The sequence below is a fragment of the Ochotona curzoniae genome, unplaced genomic scaffold, assembly GCF_017591425.1.
Source record: "Ochotona curzoniae isolate NIBS_2020 unplaced genomic scaffold, NIBS_Ocur_1.0 contig_1302, whole genome shotgun sequence".
Lineage (NCBI taxonomy): Eukaryota > Metazoa > Chordata > Mammalia > Lagomorpha > Ochotonidae > Ochotona > Ochotona curzoniae.
The window spans coordinates 3,672,174-3,694,731 of record NW_024465035.1 but is presented as its reverse complement, the minus strand read 5'-3'; the positions used below and the strand labels follow the sequence as shown (position 1 = coordinate 3,694,731).

The window sequence follows — 22,558 nt, the reverse complement described above, 5'->3', positions numbered from 1 at the left end:
GCCGGGACCCGGGGACGCGGGGCTGGGGCGGCACCGCGGCCGGCTGCTGGGAGCTCGCGGCCTCTCGGTGACAGCTCCGGCTCCGGGAGCGCCGAGCCCGCCGCACCGCAGTGCGGGCGCCTTGGCCCCGGCCGGAGCTGCGCGCTGAGGGGAGAAGCGCCGCGGGCTGCCCGGCTCCCGGTGCCGGCGCCTGGTGCCCGGCTCCGGCTCCCGCGCCCGGCCGCGCTCCCCACCCCCGGCCCCGCGGCGCTGCCCTGAGGCGGCCGAGAGACGCCTGGCTCTCCTCAGCTCGCCGCGCTTCCGCTCCCGGAGCCGGGGCTGGCGGGCCAGCGGTGCGCGCGGGAGCCGGGCCGGGACCGAGCCGGGCCAGTGGGTCGGCCGGACCCCTGGGAACAGCAGTGCGGCGGTCCCGGCCGCCCCTGTCAGGGTAGTTAGGGCCAGGTGGTGCTTCGGGGCAGGGGTGCAGTGGGGTGGGTCCCCCCGCCTCACCTCGTCCTGACCCCGCCGACCCTGCTCCCTTGAGGGCGCGCCAAGGGCCACCGGGCGACGCCTCGGCCGCGCAGCCTGGGTCCTTCCCGCCCCGGCTCCGGGCGCACAGGGGCGGCAGCGCCTCGCGGGACGCGGCCGGGCGGGAGTTGGAGTTGGTGCCGCGGGGGAAGCAACTCTGAGGGGGAAGCGCCGCCGCGCCCGCGCCGCACGCGCTCTCCCGGCTCCTGTCGGTTCTCCTCGGGGGACTCCGTGCTGACAGCCCACTCTGCAGCGCACTGGGGGAAACTGGGAACGTTGGCTCCGCAGAAACTCCCGCAAACGCCGGGGCTCGGCGCCCGCAGAAGGCACTGCCCTTCTGAGCGAAGCTGGGGGAGTGGGGTGGCCTTAGGGGCCCCAGGCGCGGTTGTGCTGCGCTCGGCGTTGGATGTCGGCCGCCTGCGCGTACTGTGTGGCGGAGCCAGGGCCTGGATAGCTCTCGCTCGCTCGTCGCTTCAGCTGCCCTCTGCCCCGTGCTGGCCCGGTCCACCTGCTGTTTTTGGTGGGCGGGCGGGGTGGGGATTGCGCTTTGGAACGTGCTGGGGTCTGAAGCAGCGCTCTGCGCTGACTACACCTCAGCGACCAAGGTTTGGGTTTAGACTCACAGAGAGACACGTGCAACCGGCAGTTGCAATAGAAAGGAAATTCGGGGGAGGAAGAGCAAGCTGACCATGGCCATGCAGCCCCTGGCGAGGGCGCGCCGGCCGAGGGCTGGGTAAGACCAGACTCCCAGCGTACGCGGGGAGGAGGGTCAGGGCTTGGGTCTCCGACAACAGATGGATGCGCCTGGTTTTGGCGTGAGTTCGATCCGTGGAGGAGCTGGCGTGCAAGCCAGTATAGTCTGGAGAGTAGATCAGTGGCACACATGAGGCGTGGGGCCAGCGTGTGTGGCTCTCCACTGTCTGCTGAGCTGCAGCTGCCCACGGTGCCCCGGACCTGTCACCCAGGCCTCCTGGTGCCACTGGCTGCGGAGCTGGCACGGCCCTCTTGGTGCAGGGGGGAAAGTTGGCCTGAGAGCCGGGAACCTGACTGAGGACTGGGAGTCTGTCCAGCAAGGGTTAAAGGAAAGGCCACATTCAGCAGAACGACTCAGCAGGCCTTGGTCCGTGCTCAGTGTGTAGGGAGAGCACATACCGTTCTCAGCTTCCCTCCCTCGAATGAACGCAGGCCGGCTCATTTTCTACTCTCCACGCACACAGGGCTGCCTGCCCGCCTGCCCCGCTGGGCGGGGGCCAGCATCATTTGGTTTGTGATGAGTGAGGAATAATTATCAGAATAGTGGATCAATGAACTGCCTGCGCAGACAGCAGCGGGTCCTTCCCAAGCGCTGCTGTGGCCAGGGGGCGCCTCTGCCTGTTGGTTTCCAGCACTTCCCTGCACTGTTCCTTGCAATCCCAGTGGGGCCTAGCCACCCAGGGCAGGCAGATGCTCAGGTGCTCTGGCCAGGGCAGGAACAGTGGGACAACTGGCAGTCGTGGGCCAGGTGGGGAGATGTGGCCAGAGGAAGGAAGGACCCTGTGAGATCTGTGCCTGGGTGAGAGGAAGAAGGAGAGGAGAGGAGAGGAAGGGAGGAAGAAAGCAGAGAGGGAGGGAAGGGAGGAAGGAAAGAAATGAGGGAAAGAAGGGGAGAGGGTGGAGGGAAGAAGGAGGGGCTAAGGAAAGGAGGAAGGGAGAGATGGAGGAAGGAAAGAGAGAAAGAAAAAAGGAGAAGGTAGATGAGGGCCTTGTACCAGCCTCTGCTTGGTAGAAGGAAGCAGGACCACGGTTGGTTGTTGGCCAGAGGGGGCTGGGTCCCTGCTGCCATTCACAGTTCATCAGCTAGGAAGCTGGTTGGCTTGGGGTGTGGGAAAGCCAGCCTGCAAAGGAGCTGCCTCCCCTCACCCTGCCTGATTTCTATCTAGTGGTGTGGCTGAGGAGGGAAATGGCGCTGGGCAGGGCAGAGTCTGTCTGGGGCTTTTATGTCTATTTGTAGAGTGGGCACAACAGGCTGTGGGCACAGGGATATGGCCACCCCTTGCCCAGGTCTCTCCCCAGAGCGTCCTGCACACAGCAGCCTTCGCAGGGCTGTGTCCTGCCGACAGCGGGCTGCTGGTGTGTGCAGAAGACGGTGGGCACTTGCTCCTTTCTGAGCCTCCCCCTTGCCTTGTGGCCTTTGGGGGGCTCTACAGGACCAGGCTTCTCACAGGCTGTGCACACCTACCCTCAGTGGGCCCTGGTGGGGGGCAGTAGCCTTGAATCACTCGCTGCTCGTGTCATCATCCCAGTTCTGCCCCCTGACCACAAAATGACCGTGTACCTACAGGTGGCCTCAGGATGTGGGCCTTTGGCTCTGGTGTGGCCTAGAGTGGCGTGCTGTGCTCGGCACCCTGGATCGTCCATGTGCATTTGGGAGGCAGATTTGTCTGGTTAAACAAGCAGTGGCTGCTCAGTAAGCCTTGCTGCTGTGTGAGTAGGTAGGTGAGTTATCGGAGAGCTCCACCTTGCGATTCTGGAGTGTTGGATTCCATTGTGTGTGCTTTGGACATCAAATCTCCATTACAGGTCGTGATGGGACTTAAGCCCGCGTGTCTACAACAGAGCACCAGGCTCAGCATGGTCGTTTCTGCATTATTTGTTAATATTTGTTTGCTGATCATGTTGTCTGCTGTGGATGCCCATGAGCATGCATATGCCTGTAGGATGAAAGTAAAGTTGACAGACTTGATGCATTTGCTGATTTGATTTACTGTGTGTTGTGGAAGGAACACCAGTCCTCGATGTTTGGGGAGGCGACCCTGAAGCCTCATGGGGAATGCTGGAGAGGCAAGGCCAAAGGCCTGGCAGTGTGGACCACTGTAGAAGGCTCGGCCCAGCCCCCACTTGAGTCTTCTGGGTTGGTGGGACAGTGCTGTTAGCAGTGGACATGGGGGAGGGGCTGCCAGGCCCCAGGGACCCCGGCCCTTCCTGTAGATGCCCTGCCCTGGCCCCTCCCAAAGATAGCACCATGATGTGCTTCCAGAGAGCTGAGGCCTGGGAGGCCCCCTTCACGGCTCTGCTTCTTGAGAACAAATTGGAGCCGCTCTGCCTGCGGACCGGCATGCTGATTCCCTCCTCTGGATCTGGGAGGTGGACTTCCCTGTTGACCAGAAATGGCCTACTGGGCAGATGTTTGAGCTTGGAGCAGTGGGTCAGGTATGGGGTCTGGAATCAATATAGGATAGAGGTAGATGCTGGAGTCTTCTTTCTGCTGTCTTTCCATCCCTTAACTCCGTCGAATGGGCAAACATCTGGTGTCCTGACGGCATTGTCTTGTTCTGTCCAGCAGGCCACAGTGCCAGCCTGTTCCAACCTTTGGAGCTGGGACCAGTAACGCTTGTCATCAGGATGTTATGTGCGTTAATTTTAAAAACCACACGCTGTGCGAGTCAAAGATGCAGTTGTATTATGTGAGAAAGCATTCATAGCTCTTTCCTACGAGGCCTCACTCAAGAGTGTAGTGGTGTTCCAGCGCTGGCCGAAGGGAGAGGCGAGTTGGAGAGTCAGAAGAGCAGAGTGTCATCTCAGGCAGTGGCTCTTAGTTCCCAGCAGGCTTGGGAGTAGGGCACCTGGGCAGTTGGCTGCAGACTCCTGCGTTCTGGGCCCATCAGGTCAGCAGGTCTGGTGGGCTTGGGCCCTGATGCAGGTGCTTTCCTGCATGGTTCTAAGCCAGAATGGAGTCCTGGCAGATCATACTGCACTCCATACTTCCAGAGGCAGGATGGCCTGGGCATCTGCATTTTACCCAGAGGCACTAGTGATGCATGGACGCAGGCTGCCTGGCACCAGAACCATTGGAAACTAGTGCTGTTGGCTAACCCTGGTGCTCTAGGTGCTTGCTGCAAATTTATCCAATGGGTGCTTGCTGCAGCCTTATGAGCCTGCTACCATTTCACAGATGTGAAAGCTGGGATGCAGAGCAGGTGGTAGCTGGTAAGTGGCTGAGCCTGACTTTGGGTCAGGTTCTGGACCGTGGACCTCACAGCACCACCGCTTTGGGTTTAAACGCAGAACAGTTCAGATGAGCTTGAATCCAGAGGGAAGGAGAATTGAGGTGCTGATTCAGGCACTGGCCAGTGGGTTCTTACACCATGATCGTGGGAGAAGTGAATGACAAGAAGTCTCAGCGTGTAAGATGGAGCACCGTTTCCATGTCGCTCACCTCCTGCCCCCTTTTGTCACCTTCTACCCCTGTCTGCAGCCCACGCAGACACGGGACTGGAAACCCCCTCTGCAGCACGACTGGCTCCCCAGAAGGAAGCTGGGAGAAGAACGGGCATCATTCTTCCTTTCCTCTTTGGCCAGTTCTCCCAAGTTAGAACTGCTTAGTGACTGGTGGGCGGAGGCTATTCTGTTATGCAGGCAGCTTTAGAGCCCAACTTTCAGGCATCTGAGATCAGCGCAAGTCAGAGCTTTCCCCACCTGGGCGAGGGCCTGATGGAAAGGGCCTTGGCCGAGCAGCAGGACTGAGCTTGGTGGGCGCTGCGCTGGAGCTGTCTGTAGCAGGACTGAGCTCGGTGGGCGCTGCGCTGGAGCTGTCTGCAGCAGGGCTGGGCTCGGTGGGCGCTGCGCTGGAGCTGTCTGCAGCAGGACTGAGCTCGGTGGGTGCTGCGCTGGAGCTGTCTGTAGCAGGACTGAGCTCGGTGGGCGCTGCGCTGGAGCTGTCTGCAGCAGGGCTGGGCTCGGTGGGCGCTGCGCTTGAGCTGTCTGCAGCAGGACTGAGCTCGGTGGGCGCTGCGCTGGAGCTGTCTGTAGCAGGACTGAGCTCGGTGGGCGCTGCGCTGGAGCTGTCTGTAGCAGGACTGAGCTCGGTGGGCGCTGCGCTGGAGCTGTCTGCAGCAGGACTGAGCTCGGTGGGCGCTGCGCTGGAGCTGTCTGCAGCAGGGCTGGGCTCGGTGGGCGCTGCGCTGGAGCTGTCTGCAGCAGGGCTGGGCTCGGTGGGCGCTGCGCTGGAGCTGTCTGCAGCAGGGCTGGGCCAGCCTGGGGACATCTGGGAGGTTCCCTGAGAATCCCTAGGATGCATTTCCGCCCACACACTGCTCCTGAGACCCTGCCGGACTCCCTCCTCCCTTCCTGCTTCCTGGTAGCAAGTAACAAAATGGTCTGAGCTTGACCTTCTTCCTCTGCAACCCCCCTGGTGGAGGTGATAATGAGCAGAGAAGAGGGCAGAGGTGGGTGGCCAGCCAGGAGGGGCAGGGGCTCAAGGCTGCATCCTGGGCCTAGCTTTTTACGCATGGACCTGCATGTGTTATGTGCTAATCCTGGCTTGTGTACTGATCTACTTTTCCCTTAGTGTCCCGCGTACCGTTGTCCATTTTGCAGCTATGAACAGCTGAGGCATTGAGAAATTAACTGGCTTATGAGCTAAGAGTCACCCCAAAGTTGGTCAGACTCCCTGGCCCTCTGCTTCCTTGTTTAGCTCCTTTTCCATTTTCCCTGACCGGTATGCTAAAGAAGGTCCTTTTCTCGCTCTCCAGAGCTGCCCTGCCCACCTGTGTCTGCAGCTGGAGGGAAGCAGCTTTGCTTCTCTGCGTTTTCCTGTTTGCACACAACCTCTCCACTTTACATATGTCCCTAGTCCCTATGCCGTATGGTGACAGTTCCTGATCTCGTTGCTGCATAGCTGGGCTGTCCACCTGGCACTGATCTCTGCTGAGTTGGGTGGCTGGGGTCGTTGTAGCATGGTGTGTGTGTGTGTGGTGGGGAGATGGGGGCCATCCATGGGGGTGTGCTCAGGACCTACAGGTCTGCTGATGCCTACTGCACAGGTCCACCTTTCAGGGCAAGGGCCAGCTGCATGTGGTCAGTTTTAGCTACCTGTCTGCCTTCCTCCCTGGACACCCTGTCCTGGGCGCATTGAGCTCCCACTATTTGCTGACCATCTGGCTAGGTGCACAGCCTGTTTTAACATCCTCTGCACATGGAGGACAATGGGGATGGGGAGGAGAGAGAGCACCCCTCAGCCCCAGCCCCTCGGTCTCACTGGGCAGTGGGGGCTGTGGCTGTGGAGTGAGCTAAGCGGGAGTAATTGCACATGGCTCCTTTGGCAGCAGCAGCAGGGACAATGGCTTATCTGTGAGAGGCAGCTGGGCCATGCAGTTAATTGTCCTGTTGTCTTCCCCTGGCTGTTTTTCCAACACATGGGTGGACGACATTTACCCTTGGTGTTCTCACTGCTGCTCGGGCTGGGGTTGGGTGAGAAGCTGGGGGCTTGGAGAAGAGGCTGCATTCCGGGTGGGTTCATGCATGTTGTTGCTCCTGACCACTGGGTGCTGGCTCCTCTGGAACTCTGAGCCCCCTGGGTTACAGGACGTGAAGTCCTTTCCAGCTATACTCCTGTGTCCTGTAGCCATCAGTACATGGGGTGGATACCTCAGGGCAAAGAAGAGGCGAGAATGTCATCAGAAGATCTGCCCAGTTTGGGACCGATGCCCAGGGACCTGAGCCGGGACATGTGTCAGATGTCAGCTCATGCCTTGGTACGTGGTTTGCACCCTATCCCCCACAGCTGGAAATGTCTTGCACCTTCAGTACCTGTACAAGACCGGATCCTCGTTGGATGCAGCAGCACTTGCCTCCGCCTCTACCGGGCACAAGTGCACAGGCACGAGCTCGCGGGCACACGTGCTGCTCCTGTCCTGAGCACCCGCGTTCTCGCGTGACGCTCTGCTGCCAGGGCGCCTGGGGCTGCACCTGCTGCCTCTGCCTGCACTGCTTTCCTCATTGGTGTTCTATGGCTAGCCCTAAGAATTCGCTGCAGTCACCTCCTTCTGGGAGGTCTTCCCTGGCCCAGGCTGGAGTAAGTGGCCCTCTGGACCTTGCAACAGCCACATCTCAGCTTTGCCCCTTGGGTGCACATTCCACTTCGCTGGATACCCTGCAGTTCTGGGGGCTCTGCAGGATCAGTCTCTCTCTTAATTCCAGCACTTGGCCTAGAACAGGTGTGTGTTGACTTAATAAATTAAAGACCAACAGAACACTTAAAACCCACAATCACAGCCAATGTGGTAGTTTAAAACAGCTCTGTACATTTTTGGTAGCCTTCCTGTCAGAATGTGGGACCAGTTCTTCCTCCAGTGCTGGCCTTCGATGAACAGACGTGGCCATTGTGATCTGCTCGATTCTGGAGGCAGGATCTCAGAAGAAACTGAAGCTTCTGCCTGGTGCTCTCTCCTCTGGTCGTTGCAGCCCAGCTTCAACATTGAAAGGAGGCCACGAGACATGAGGAAGCCACCAAGATGTTCTTGCCACAGTCCCATCTCGAGTTGCAGTCCACAGGCAGCCAAGTGCCAGCTGCCGGTGTGAGTGAGTGGTGGGTACAATGGTTGCAGCTCTGTCCTTTACCCCTGCTCACTCTGAGAAGGGAGAGGTGAGCTTTCCTTTTGGAGCCCTGTCTGCATTGCAGGTCTTTGGGAAAACGAGATACTACTGTTGTTGAATATCATTCGTTTGGGGGCTAGTCTCTTACGGAATGAGAAGTGCAATGTTCTAGAAGTAGTAGAAGAAAAGCAGAAAGAGGCTTCAGAGGGAAGTTGGGGAAGCAGAGGATGAACTCATTCATTCAGCAATCCACAAAAATCTGTCAACCTCCTACTGGGCCCCAGGCGGTGTGCACAGGCAGAAAGTATTCCTGCTCTTAGGAGTATGTGTCCTACGTAAGGAGAAGGACACATTATAGAATGACAGTATCCTTGTTTTAGAACTGAGCTGTAAAGTGGAGATGGCAGGTGCGTGTGGAAGTGATGGGTACAATTTTGGGTAAGTTCACATGAAGAAGAGAGGGCTCTTCTCTCTCCCATTCTGTGAATAAGGGATGAGCCATTTAGTAGCTATTTTACTAGTACTCTGTGTGCAGGGTAGATTTTGGCTTCCCTAGGGATTTTTTTTTTTTTCACAATCAAACAGAACCAAGATGGACTGGGCCTTGAGCTTCGTGGAGCTTCTCTCTATGGAGTGTCCCAGCAAGAGTTGGTGCTGGAGCCCCCAACACCCCAACACCAGAGGCAAATGGGAAGAGGGACAGAGAGCCCATGAAGTGGATTTGGCTCAAGCTGCCAGTTGGTCAAGTACTCATCCACAGCACAGTTACTGAGTATCTGTGTGAGGCACTTGGCGCCCACACTTGACTGTGCTGATGGCAGAGCAGGGGACACAGGTTTCCCTCCAGTAGTGCACGGATGGCTGGACAGAGGTGTGCAAAGGACACACTGTAACAGGACAGGTATGGGACTCATGTTGAAATGGGGCATATGCTAGAATCCAATAGATATGGGTGGCCATGTGTCAACTCCTGGGAGAAGCCAAATGCGGGCACAATGCTTCTGGTGGAGAGGATTGGGGAAGGGTGTGTGTGTGTGTGTGTGTGCATGTGCGTGTGTGCATGTGTGTGTGTGTGTGAGAGAGAGAGAGAGAGAGAGCGCGAGAGAGAGCATAGGAGTGGACAATGATGAGAATCCCAGACCGAGATTCCTCCCCTGTAAGCTCACCATTAGAGGCCTTACTTACGGAACCAGCCATAGCTTTGGTTGTTGTGACAGCGGCTCAAGCTGGAGGGAGATCACTAACATTGAGCATTGCGAGACAGGGCAGGACCAAGGTTGTGATTGTGTCCTGGGGCAGCTGTGCTGTCTCAGGAGGTGCTCAGTCTTTCTTTCTTTTTTTTTTTTTTTCCCCATTTCTTAGCACAGTATCTCTGTGAGCTAAGGTCCTGGGCAGGAAGCAGAAGACACTCTAAAGTGTTTAATGGAGAGACTCATAGACAAGTGTGCACAAGGGCAAGGGTAGCCCTAGAAGCTGGGGACACAGCCAGGAGGAACTCATGTCAGGATGGGAGCGAGGTCCCTGACAGCTGTGGGACTTAGAGGGGTGCCGATGGGAGTGGGGTTCATATGCTCTGGACTCTTCCCTCTCCTGACTCGTGTGTCAACACCTCTCCCTGGACCGAAGGAGAAGGCAGAGGGCATGGCAGCCTAGTTGATGTGGCTCACAGAGGTCAAACAAACAGACAAAAAAAGCCAAAGATTGAATCTTCAGGGACAAATGGAGAACAGCCAGGCCGGAGTTGTTGATGCTGACTTCATCCTCAAAGAGTTTGCCCATGAGATGAAGGTCCAGCTGAACATTTAGGAGCAAGAGAAAATCTGTCTTCTATGGAAGCTCTGGAAGTTTTGTCCTCCTGGCTTCCTTTAGGGCCTGTGTTTGTTGCCAGAATGACCGAATGCACTCATTGTGCCAACCTTGGGTCAGCCTACACATCTCTTAGCTGGATCCAGTTGAAGGAGGGTGGGTTTATGCTGCAGTGACTGGCAGGTGCAAGCCACAGCTCACCAGACCATTCCGTCTGCACGGGATGACTGAGCACCAGGCGGCATGGCAGTGAAGGAGACAGACATGGATTCCCAAGGCAAAAGGAGGGAGGCGTGGCTGCCTCTGTTCTGGTTAAGGCGGAAGGAGCTTGGGAGAAATCAGGAGCCAGGAAGGGATTAATGGAATCAGGTGTTGCTCTATTGATGAAGTTGCTCCTTGTGGGAACTAGGTGGAGAGCTGTGGAGTTTGGGGAAAGACGGAGCGACTGTTGGACAACAGCATCTCAGCCGCACTGGGGGGAAGGAGGAGTCCTCTTTCGGAACAAGATAATGAAACAATGGATGAGAAGCCACAGCTACTAACTATAGCCCTCTGGGCTCTAATACAGATAACCAGAGCTAGGTTTTTGTATCTTAAAAAAAAAAAAAAAAACTGTAGCCTAAACAGTTATATTTATTTCTTTATTGATTCTTGGTGGTGGTTGTTCTTCTTCAATAAAGATTTATTTATTTGAAAGAGTTACAGAGAAAGGACACACACACACACACACACACACACACACACACACACGATGTCTTCCATCTGCTGGTTCATTTCCTAGATGGCCACAAAGGTCAAGACTGAGCCTGGCCAAAACTAGGAACCAGGGACTTCTTTTGGGTCTCCCGCATGAGCACAGAAGTTCCAAGATTTGGCTCCCCCTTGACTGCTTTCCCCAGTCTCATCAGCAGGGAGCTGTTTTGGAAGTAGAACAGCCCGGGCTCAAATTGGCAGTTGCATGGCATGTCAGTGTCATATATGGTGGCTTAACCCATCACGTCATAACACCAGGCCCAGGCAGAAGAGTATCTTAACCATTGCATTTAAATGGAATTCTCAGTGGAGAGCAAGAATGAAAGAAATAAAGACTGATAGGTATGGTGAGTTAGTCCATTTCCTCTCTTTTCCAGCCGTTATCAGTCATGATTTAGTCTTGCCTGAAATTTCCACTCTGGGTCTGAGGAATATTTATTCCAGTTTTTCATGTGTTGTTAAGCCCTTAGGTTTGTCTAACTACAGCAGATCATCAAGTCTTACACAGATGGTTTGCTTCAGACTTTAGATTTTCTTTTCTGCGAGAGAGGCATCCTTAGAAGACTGCCCTTCCGCATTTACTACTCTTGGCTCCAACTTTCCTCTACTCCCAGCCAACAGGAAGAAGAGAAGTTTCTGTTTGTTTGTTTTTTTCACACAAGAGCACAATACTGCTGATCTGCATGAAAACCCCTGGTTTTCTTTTCCCAGTCAGGAGAAAGTAATTTTCCTGTCACTCACCTGACCCACTTGCTCAGAGCATCCCTTCCCCACCCTTTTCTGATAGCTCCCGGGTAAGTGTTTGCCAACTCATTTGCATCTCAATGGTTCCTTAGCAACTATCGTGCTCTGGGGAGTAGGTACAAAGCTGCTCCCTGACACAGTCTGCCAGGACAAGTCGCCCTCTTTTGTGGTGCTCCAGTTACCACACCAAGCTTTACCCAGACACGAAGCCCAGTCACCCAGAGCATCCCACAGATGCTGAATGAGAATGCAATAACTCCAAGGCCTTATCTTCTGAAATGTCCCTACCCCTCATCCACTGGTTCCTGAAAGGCGTGCTCTGACATGTCTTTTGAGAGAATGTCACAGAGCTCAGTGTTGGAGCCATTTTTACACAGGACACTGAGGCCTGCTGAGCTGGGCTGGCCACCCCAAGGTTAGGGGCCTGATAGCTATGATGGCAATGAGAGACCAGAACAGGGTCCTGCTGTATCCTGCTAGGGTAACTGCCGTGGGTCCAATGTTGTAAGCTCTCAGAAGAACGTTTCCCCACGACTAGTTAAAGGCATTCCTGTGGGTTCCTGGGAGAGACTTAGTGTGTGAGAACAACTGTTCCTGTGACTGTGGCGAGCGTGCGTAGATACGTCACACCTGGCTTCTTTGGTTCTAACGGTATTCTTGCCATTCATGAGCTTGCAGGTGTGGGCAGCGCAGGAGAAGTGTGTGTGTGTGTGTGTGTGTGTTTATGCACTGGACCATTTAGCAAATGAGAATATTCTGCCCCTGAGTAGGTGGCACTTCATTTGCAGTGAAGCCTGGGCTCCCTGGCATGCAACTGCCTGGCACATGCAAGCCGCTATTTAGAAAAGGACAATGAGAACACCGCTCATTCTACAGCAAAACTGACCTTTGCGACTCCCCTTCCCGTTGTTGTTAAATATGTGGGAAAGACTGAAAGAACAATTATTGTATTGTCATAATGTATCAGTGCACACAGCAAGCGTGTTCCCAAGGAGGCTCCGTTTCTACCGCGCCTGACAAGGCAGGGGACTCGGCTCTAGTGCTTAATTTCTTCTTATTTGGAAGTTGTCTTCATTACTTAGCACCCGCTGGAAACAATGAATGCACTGTGTGCTATTCTGCCTCCGTGCACCTCCCGCCGGAACACAGAGATAAGATGCCGGGGAGGAAGGAGCGCCAGTCCTGAGCTTTCTAGCTGTGTTTCTGCTGGAACTGAGTGTACTGTTCTGTTTCTGGTAGAGCCATCTTTATGCCTCTATAGCCCACGCTGAGCAGGCTGCTGACTCCTGGGACAACTCCTGAGATGTTGTCCCATTGAGTGGGTTTAAGGTTTCCCCAGAAGGGATGGTGAGTGCTGGCTTTGCCACGCAGGGGTGGGACTGCAAGGGCACGCATAGCTGCTGCCTCCTTCACACACTCCTGGCTGGTCTTCTTCCTACCTTACCAACCATGCCAGGAACAGCAGCTGCCACGTGGGTAACCCTCCCAGGTAAGAATTCTACCATGGGGCCCATGGGTGTGGTTAGGATATCAAGGGTGTTAGGACCCTGGGGTTCTTTGCTCTAAACCATCCTTTCGCAACCCCATGCTCATATAAACCATCCTGTTCGCAACCCCATGCTCATTGTTGCTCCCTAAAGGAGCCCTTTTGGATGATTTGCATCACTGCTTCCACAGACCCCGTGACAGGTTCATGCCAGGAATCCACTGGGCAGCTGTTTGCATTCAAGATGCTTTGGTGGACCACAAACCATCTTAAAAAATCTAAGGGGTTTGGTATGACTCTTCTTCCCTTCCACGATTCAGGTTTTACCCTGTTGAGAGTGTTTCAACCAAAGGAAGTAGCCCTGTTAGTGGTTTCACTCTAGCAGGGTGAGGACACACCTAGGCACCCACCACTCAGAGGGCTATCCCCCTTAGCTGATCCAGGTGGCTCCCTGCTGGCTGTGGGCTGGAGCACAGAGGTGGCTCAGAACCTCCAGGCAGTGGTGACTGGCCAGTAGGGATGGTGAGACTTCAGTATCTTAACAAGTATGGCTACACCAGCATGTCCTCACTGGATACAGCACTGGCTTCACAGGATCTGAAAATGGCTCTGGAGTTTTGGTGCAGGAGTTTGAAAAAGTGAACTTTGTGAGGCTGTAATTTACATGCAAAAAAGTCTCATACCTTCAGTTCCTCTTGAAATTGCACGTACTTGATAACTGGACTTGGCAAACACATGTAGTTGTGCCGTCATCGTGCAAAGCCCAACTAGAACACTCTCATCAGCTTCGTGTCCCTGTGCTGCCATTCTCTGGCCATCAGCTCTGGCCTCTGGAAACTGGCTCCATTGCCTGGCCATTTCCAGAAGCTTCTATAAATGGAGCCATGTAGTATGTAGTCTTTGCTGGCTTGGCTCTTTCCCTTAGCATCTTGTATTGAAGACTCACTTTTGTCACCATGTGTGTGGCTATGCCTTTCCTTTTCACTACTGCCTAGCCCATTGTGTAGCGATATCATTGTTGATGTATCTGTTCAAAAAAATGGATGGATACTTTCTTCTAGATTGTGATTTTTGTCAACAATGCTACTTTGGACGCTTACATCCATGGGCATAACACGAAAAGTTGGTGTTCGTTTCTCTCCAAGTTGAGGTGGTAAGTTTAAGTTCAGTCTCACTGGAGACTGCCAATCCCGTTTCCAAAGCAGATGAATTGTCTTGGATTTCCCGCAGACATATTTGAGATTCCCAGCGATCTTCATCAACAATTGTATTGTTAGTCTTTGTCATTTTAGCTATTCTCGTGGGTGTTTGATGGCCCCTTATTGCTGGTTTTCACTCTCATCTCCCTAATGACTAATGATATGTTTTTCAGTGCTTCTTAGCCACTCCCATGGAGTCTTTGATGAAATGGATGTGCAGGTTGTTGGCTGTTGTTTGTTCTGGATCCATTTTCAACATGGATGGCTGTTTTGAAGTAACACAATGGTCCTAACTGCTGTTGTCTGACAATGTGGGTTGCCCTGATTTCTGAGAAACCTGTACATTGGTACCTGCTGGGTTTCATTCCTGGGAATGGCATAGTTATAGGCCATCACAGTCTTGGGCAGGGCATTTGGGAACGTGTAGGTGAGTGGGCGGGGTCCTTCTCACAATGCCCAGGGTCCTGAAGGAAGGGGAGGCGGGTGCTGATGTGGTGGCAGTAAACCAGAAACTTGGGTCAAATAGTGGTGACCGTAGCCTGGCAACCCTAGGGTTGCATTGTAGAGAGGAGACTGATCAAGTGGTGTTGGGCAGGCAAAGTGGAAGTGGCTCGGAACAAGGGCCTGCCCTTGTGAAGACTTCTTGCTGGGAAAAGCTGTGGGAGAGCTGAACCTTGAACGTGGGGAGAGGAGAGTGTATCAGTGTCATGCTGAGAGGTGGCAAAAGCAGAGCCGAGGCCAGAACTGGAGAACTGGCACGATCAGGTGGTGCTTGGTGCTGGGGGAGCTCACAGAAGAGAGGAGGGGGCTTCCTGGAGGAGTGGGCATTTCCTGCAGGAAGTGGTTTGTGCTGCTAGAAGAAGAAGGCTGAAATGACAGTGCTGGACTTCCCAACTGTGCAAAACCCAGGCAGTGTTCCTGGGAGGTAGGATTCAGCATCTTGTGCCCTAGGGTCCCTGCTGCCGTGGCTTCCACCAGAGCGGCTCAAGAAGCCTGCTGTGGTGTCTGGATCATGGCTGTCTTCTCTGATCTCGCTGCTGAGCCTGTACATGGAGAGTGAGGCCATGGCTTCCCAGGGAACTTTGTAGCAACACAGATTCCTGGACCCCACCTGCAACCTCTGAGCTGCTGGGCTGCAGAGTCCCAGGTTCCAAATGCCCACATCAGGGACAGAGTTGTGCGCAGAGGATGTAACAAAGCTACTTAGGAACATTTTGTTTTTTAAAAAAGGAACTATTAAAGATTAAAGGAAACTAAAAAGATATGGCAGGTCTTTGCTAGATCCTTTAAAATTACTCCAACAAGTGTTATTTGGACAATTGACAGAATTGGAATGTTGGTCCCTTTAACTGCCCGAGAGGGGCTCATACAAGGAATGCATCATGAGACTGAATCAGGTTTTCCAGATTTTAGGATGGAATTGTGATCAGGTAAGAGAATACCCCTATGTGGCATGTCCCACATGCGTGCACAGGCTGCTCTGCTTCCCATTCAGCTCTCTGCTAACACGCCTGGGAATGCAGTGGAGGATGGTTCAAGTGCTTGGGCCCCTGCACCCATGTAGGAAACCCAGAAGGAAAAAGCTCCTGGTTTCCAGCTCTGACCTGGCTTCCAGCTCTGGGCACTGTAGTCATTTAGGGAGTGAACCAGCAAATGGAAGATACCCTTTTCTGTTTCTTCTTCTGTCTCTATGACTTTGCCTTTCAAATAAATGGATACGTATTTTTTTTTAAAAGTAAGAGAATATTCTTATCTTAATTATTGAAAAATTAAAAGTTCCTGGGCCTTGATGGTTGAAGTTAATGCTCAGCTTAGCCAAGAACTCAGCAGAGCCTTGTCTGGGCTCCAGGCAGGTTGGTCTGCCGTTTCCACAAGGCAATCTGAGGTGGGAACTGAGTGGGTACTCAGAACGCTGATGAAGAGCCAGTCCCAGTGTCCTCCCAGGAAACTGTCAGTGCAATGGACATTTTTTACTGGAAGTTGGAAGTCTGATTACATTGGCATCCGTGGCACCAGAATACAAAGTCACAAACAGTTTTCTACAATGACAGTGATGAGGAAGAGGGGATGGGGCGCCCAGGCTTGCGGGACCTGACACACACTGTGTGAGTGTAGGGGCTGAAGGATTCTCAGTATCCTGCCAGGCCGGCACCTGCTGCTGCTGGAAGGGAAGCACAGTCGCATTTGGCACAGATATCTGGGCTGTATGGATTGTTGATTTATTCAGTTTGCAGACTCCCAGAAAAGTAAGACATAAATACAGTTTCCCTATGATATTTCTTAGGACATTTACCAGAAGGGATAATACTTCTGTCTTTTTTTGAATCCTGGCTCTCACAGTTAACTAAGTAGTAGATGGTTTATTGTGTTCCCCACCTGGTGAGACTGTTAGTTCTTGTTGACCATGGCCTGTCAGGGTGTACGTGACAGAGCTAGCGGCTACTCCAGGGTCAAAGACTGGGTGGCATCTCAGTCCCCACAAGGAGACTGGGAGGTGCAACTAGACATTGAGTCTGCTGGGCCCAGAGCTCAACACAGTGTGTGGCACATTGGACTCAAAGGGGCTCGCTCTGGGTTTCACAGGTGTGACACCCAGCACCACACTGCTAGCTAATGGCTGTACTCTTGCTAGCTGGAATGTTTCTGATCGTGGTGCTCTCTGGTCTGAAAAGCTGTGGCTCCAGGCATGTCTCCTGTCCCTGTGCTCTTTGGCAAAGGCTCTTCATCATCATGGAGGCTGGTCAACAAAATGTGGTGGAACTTACGTTTTGACTCCAAACTAGGGCACAAGTAGGGTTGGACGGTCCACCTGACTCTAGGGGAACCCACAGGAGTCAGAACACTCATTCTGGGTGTGTATATTGGGGAGATCCATTGCTGTGTCATATGATACCCGAGCCACTGAGAGAGGCCATGTGACATTACTGCAGTGGACAGCTCCAGCTGAGCTCCCAGTGGGCAGTCCGCACCATTGCCAGACCTGGGATTAGCCGCTTTGGCACTGACCTCACTTCGATGCTGGCTGTCCCTGCCAGCAAGCTCCTGAATGGTCCCCTGCGAGAAGAGCTCAGCCAATGCACCTAATTGTTAGAGGTCATAAAACATTATTACCTCAAAGCACTGCATTTTGGGCACAATTATTTTACCTTCAATTGATTGACAAGAATACATGCAATTCCTTGAATTTGACATATAAGAAAAAACCCAGGCAAGGTCAGAGGTCATGGGCCTAGCATGTGACCGTGGACCTCCCTCTCTAGGAGGAGATGACCAGTGCAAAGCTACCTGATCTGGAATCCAGCTGGACAGAGAGCAGTCTAGAGATGCTGGGATTGTCTGTCTGTGTGCTGCAGAGCCTTGGCAGTTGGTGGCTGCTACTTGGTGGCATCAATGGCAACAGGGCCAGATCTGTCTGAGTTCTGTTGGGTTGACTCTAAACCTAAGTGTGTAGAAGTGATCCTCTGGTTGTTGGCCTGGCATCCTCACCATCAAGAGTGGATGAAGTGTGCCTTCCAAGTACCAAGGAGGCAGAGCCTGCAGTGTCCCATGGACGATGCTGACTCTGGTTGGCCACCTTTGAGTGCTGTGACACTACGAGCTGTGAATCCACCGATTTGTTCTTGTCCTGGCTCTTGCCTGTTCATCAGGCCTGCTGCTGCACCCCACATCATTACTGTGATCTAGATGCTGCTGTGGCCTGGGGCAGATTTCCAAGAAGGAAAGGGGTTTGTTCTTAACCCAGCCCATGGCGCTTCCAGGAGCTCTCTGTATTGCGTCTGCATGGTCCCCACCTGTGCCATTTGGCTAGTGGTGTGAAGCAGTTGCTTCCTTTTCATTCCTGAAAAAAAAGTGACATTTGTCCCCTCCCAGTCTCCTGCCGTCAGCACCATCCTCTGAGGATGGTTTTTTTTTTTTTTTTTTTTGTCCACTCATGCACTGCCTTTCCACAGTGTGGTTTACCCCAGATTGTAGCATTCTGTGCCCGGTGATTGGGCATGTTTCTAAGATGTTGTACAAAGGAGCAACGCTCATTAGGGGAAGACTACTCATACTGTTTCTCCCACTTCCCTCTCTCTTCCTCATGTGGGGGAAGAGAGACCTCCCCGTAGCAGCTCTGCTCTGCACGTAATTGATGGCTTGCACTCCGTCCTTCATTTGCCTTCTCTGGTTATGGATAAATAACTCCTAGTTCTTCATGCATTTCTTTTGCCATCTCTGTTTTGCAGGCCCTTAGCCAGTTTTATTTCATTCTCCACTGTAAATGATTTTAAGGCCCCTTGGAAATATAAAGGTTGTCTAAATCATAAATCATCATTTTGGCAAATGATACTGGGACATTTAGAGAGATAAAATTAATCACCCCCTTATAGCTCTCCAGCAGCTCCTCCTTAGGGAGCATACAGCGGTGTGTAGAGCTCCGAGTTCATTCTTGTCGTGTCTCTAGAGGTCTAGGGCTCATTTATTTGTTTTGTAGGGGGAGTGGTCCTAGAGGTGTGGGCATCTCCTCCCCCAACTGCATCCCGCCTACGCCGAGCCCAGTCCTGGCAGGAGAGAGGCCTCAGCCCTGCGCCTTGTGGGCATGTTGACTTCTGCCCTCATCAGGAGGACGGGGTTCTTCTGCCCAGACTGAAGAACGCAGAGCACATTTTCCCAAGAGTGAATTCCCTGCTCAAAAGGCGGCAGTACCTGTAACCTCATCTGGTCTATACTGCACATATCCCACCAAGATTCATGTGACTGTACACAGACTAGTGAGTTGTTACACTGTTTTAGAGACGAGGAAACTGAGGCTCCTGGGCACTAAGTGTCTTACCTAGACCAGCACGGCTGTTCAGCAGTAGTGCTGGGATCCCAGGTTATCTTTATGGAACACACAGTGTCTGTGCCTTTGTAACTTGAGCCCTCTGTCAGGGTCAGCTGGTTTTGAAATGACAGTAAGCAAGGCAGGCTTCAGGCATGGCTGGGTGCTGTTGAGACTCAGTGGCGCCCCCTAGAGGCCCACTTCCTCTGAGTTAGCCTCATGTTCCTTCAGCCCCTTCAGCTGGTCCGTTGGTCTGATTAGGACAGAAACAGGGAAGATTGACTCCTCGGCAGTTCTTAGTAGTGCTGAAGATCATTTTGAAGGACCCCAGGCCAGACCCTGTGTCATCCTTGAACTGCCCGTCATGCTCAGGGGCTGGAGTTCACTGATTGGCGTAAACTGCAGGGACTTCAAGTGGACTGCGGGCATTGTAAAGGTAGGGAAATGAAGAGGGGTAGATCTGCAGTGGATGTGGACAGCGAGGAAGAGCGTGGTGAGGGTGTGCGGAGCCTGCCACCTTGCCAGGCTGCACTCCTCACGTGGGCCTCTCTCTGGCTGTGCTGCCTCCTTGGCTCTTATTTCCCACCCTGTCCATCTGAACTCTCTGTCCCTGGTCTGTGGATGCCTTCCTGTGTACTTGCTCGCCCTCATTTCCACCAGGGAAAGGCATGTGCCTGGCACACTTTCCAAGGAAAGAGATTTCATTTGAATTGGGACACATGTGCAAAACGCGCAGCCACGCGTGAAGTGCTTGTGACCTCTGCATGCAAGGAGAATGAAACCGACCATTGTGAAGGCTGGAGAGAAAGCCACCTGTGTGGAGGGGACTTCTTAGATTATTTATTTATTTTAAAGGCAAAGTTATAGATAGAGAGGACACACACACACACACACACACACACACACACACATACACACACACCCCTTCTATCTGATGGCAAACTCCTCAAATGACCACAGTGGTGTGGCCTGAGCCAGATTAAAGCCAGGAGCTAGGACTCTCTGGATCTCCCACATGGGTGACAGGGAGTTGGATCGTAAGTGGATCACCTGGGGCTTGAAACAGGGCTCTTAGGGGAGGCCTGCATCTCAGGTGGCAGCTTTACCCACTGCACCACAGTACCTGCCCGAAGTCATGGGGCCGTCCCAGATTCGTGGCAAATGTAACTCTGAGTGCCACAAGTAGAAGTCGGGGCTGGCCTCCCCCATCTCCAAGAGGGCTGAAAACGGGAGGGCTTTTTGGACTGGAAGTTGTTTTCTCGCTCTTTTCCTGGCCCCAATGGGACCTTCTTGGAGGCCCATCCTTGGTTGGACATTTCCAACATCAGGTTCAGCCTAATGACTCAAAGCTCAGGAACCAGAGATGGCAACTGGACCATGCAGTGGGTCAGCGGCCCAGCTAGAGGGGAAGAGTCTCTTTGGTTTCACCTGGTGCTCTTCCCACTCTGCGTGGCTGCCCAAGGGGTGGGAGAATGACCTGGGAGGGATGCTTAAGGTTTGCAATCCAAAGGCAGAGGGCACCTGAGGACCACAGGAAGGGTCTCAGTACCCAGGAAGGCATCCTGGGTACTGGTCAGTCAGCCCTGGGCATGTGTGGGCACTGAGTCGAGCCAAGAGTTTGGTGGCAGTTGTGAAGCATGGCGGTCACTGTTAGGAAGATGGCCTCGCAGCGCTTTCTGTAAGTGCACGGTCCTCTCCCTGGTGCCGTGAAAGAAGGAGGCCTGGGTGGCTGAGAGGAAAGTTGTGTGAGCCTGGCAAGATTGGGGCATGCTCCCTACCCTGGTGAGGGGTCATTCACCAAGTCCTAGGGTCCCTGCTTCCTCTGAAGCAATGAATTCTTTCTGTGGAAATGCAGTTTCTTCATGTGAATAAAGGGGAAACTCTCTTATGGAGTGTGCTATGTTTAAAAGATACTAGTTAAGAAATAAAAATCCATGAGCACAATCATTTAGCTGTCTCTGTTTAACAACATGCATTTAATTAGCCACTAGTAGCATCTATTGAGGTGCCAGGCAAGTATGCCCAACTGCAAAACTCGCTTGGAGGGAAAATAAATAAATTCATCTTCTCAACTCAAGTCACAAAAATCCTCCTTCCCAGAGGAGAAGAGGGGCTGCCTTTGTCGTGGGGACGCTTCACTCAGTAGCTGCCTCATGGAGCAGGAGTTGAGGGACAGTAGCTGCCTCATGGAGCAGGAGTTGAGGGACAGTAGCTGCCTCATGGAGCAGGAGTTGAGGGACAGTAGCTGCCTCATGGAGCAGGAGTTGAGGGACAGTAGCTTAATGGGCCCTTCGGAAAGTCTGTGTCCAACAGGATAGCCAGGGCTGGGCTGATCCACAGCCAGGAGCTGGAACTGTGATTCAGGCTTGGCAGGAACCTAAGTACTTGAATTAGGGTCTCCCAGGGTCTCCATCGGTACAGAGTTGGGATCAGGAGCCACAGCTGGTCCTTGAACCAGGGCATTCCTGCATGGGTTGTGTGTATCTTAGAGATCAGATCTCTGCCTTGGGGTGGTAGCACTTTGTGTCAGCAGCTCAGAAAACTGATCCTGCCCTTCACCCAGACACCTTACCTTTTGGCTATTGACCCTGCTGCCCCGTCCTTCCCTCATGTCCATAGGAAGGGAACAGCTTTCCACCCCACAGTCCCTGCATGTTGAGTAGTGTGTCCATGCACTGCAGGCCAACAAGATCCTCCTTGATGGTGTTAGGGCTCAGTAGTAACTGGAAATGCTGTTTAAAGTATATATTCTTAAGCTTCTTTATAGTGAGTTCTTTCTGTTTGGAGCCGTTTGTGGAGTGGAGTCTTACTTTCTGCAAGGTGTCTCCAGGGTGACCTGATTCCCAGCCCCATGGTTGGATCTTGGAGGCCACCTGCCAATTCCAGGAAGCACTGTCTTGGGATCCCCTGGGACTGTTGCACTCCATGAACAAGGCATGACTCTGTTCTCTCAATTCTCCCCTCCTCTGGCTCTATGACCAGCCCCCTCTCCTCAGGCCCCTGGTCTGGTGAGGACTTCCTGGAAATGTCCCAGCTGGGCAGACATCCCTGACGTTGGGCCTGTGAGTGGATGAGCCACAACCCCAGAGGGCCAGGTAGGACTTGGAACATGATTTTTCCCATTGAAGTAGTGTGCCATGGGGGTGGTTAGGTTTTATGGCATGATTGGTTCAGGACAGTAAACTTTCATTGAGCACCTAATATGTCCCAGACCCTGCTGGGACTGTGGTGTGGAAAGCCCTATATTTTAAGCTAAGCCAAGAGAGGTCTCATGGGAGAGGTGGGCAGAGGGCCAGTGAGCAGCTGAGGCCACGCCACATGGAGGGTGCTGGGACCGAAGGAGGCAGAGCTTGTGTGTGTGCGTGTGTGCTAGGGGCTCAGCCATGGTGGTGGGCTTCGGAGGAACTGCTGGTGGTGGTGAGTCGGACAGGGAGAAGAAGAGGTGGGGTGTGCCCGGCACTCTGGGTGCTGCCTGCCCTGTTGTCCTCAAGGGTCCCATGTTGGAGGGGAGGGGTTCCCTGAGGCTGGAGGGACAGGTGCAGGTGGTATGGAGATCCCCCAGAGCCTGTGTCCACTCTCCCGGGGGTGGCGAGATGCTGGGGTGTTGTTCTTGGGGCCCACCCTCACATCCTTGCTCTCTGCCTGCCTACTCACTCTCCCTCGGTCCTTAAGGACAGAGCAGAGCTTTGCATGTCCTCTTCCAGCTACTGTGTAGGGAAGACCTTTAGAGCCATCTGGCTTCGAGAACATCCACTGGTCACTTTGGAGGGAAGCTTGGCATCTGTGAGCTGAGGACACTCAGACGAAGGTCTCCTGACCATGGCAGCCACATTGGATGTCACCCACTGGGGGAACATGAGCAGCCTTAACCTGGAAATCCATGATTAATAGACATGATCTGCACCAGAG

At 53.5% G+C, this 22,558-nt stretch overlaps 1 protein-coding gene across 1 annotated transcript in view; it reads left to right on the top strand.

The window, feature by feature from the left end:
• Positions 1-22,558, top strand: part of EPHB1 (EPH receptor B1) — a 348,433-nt gene that overhangs the window by 465 nt on the left and 325,410 nt on the right. The gene's annotated exons all lie outside the window — the stretch shown is intronic.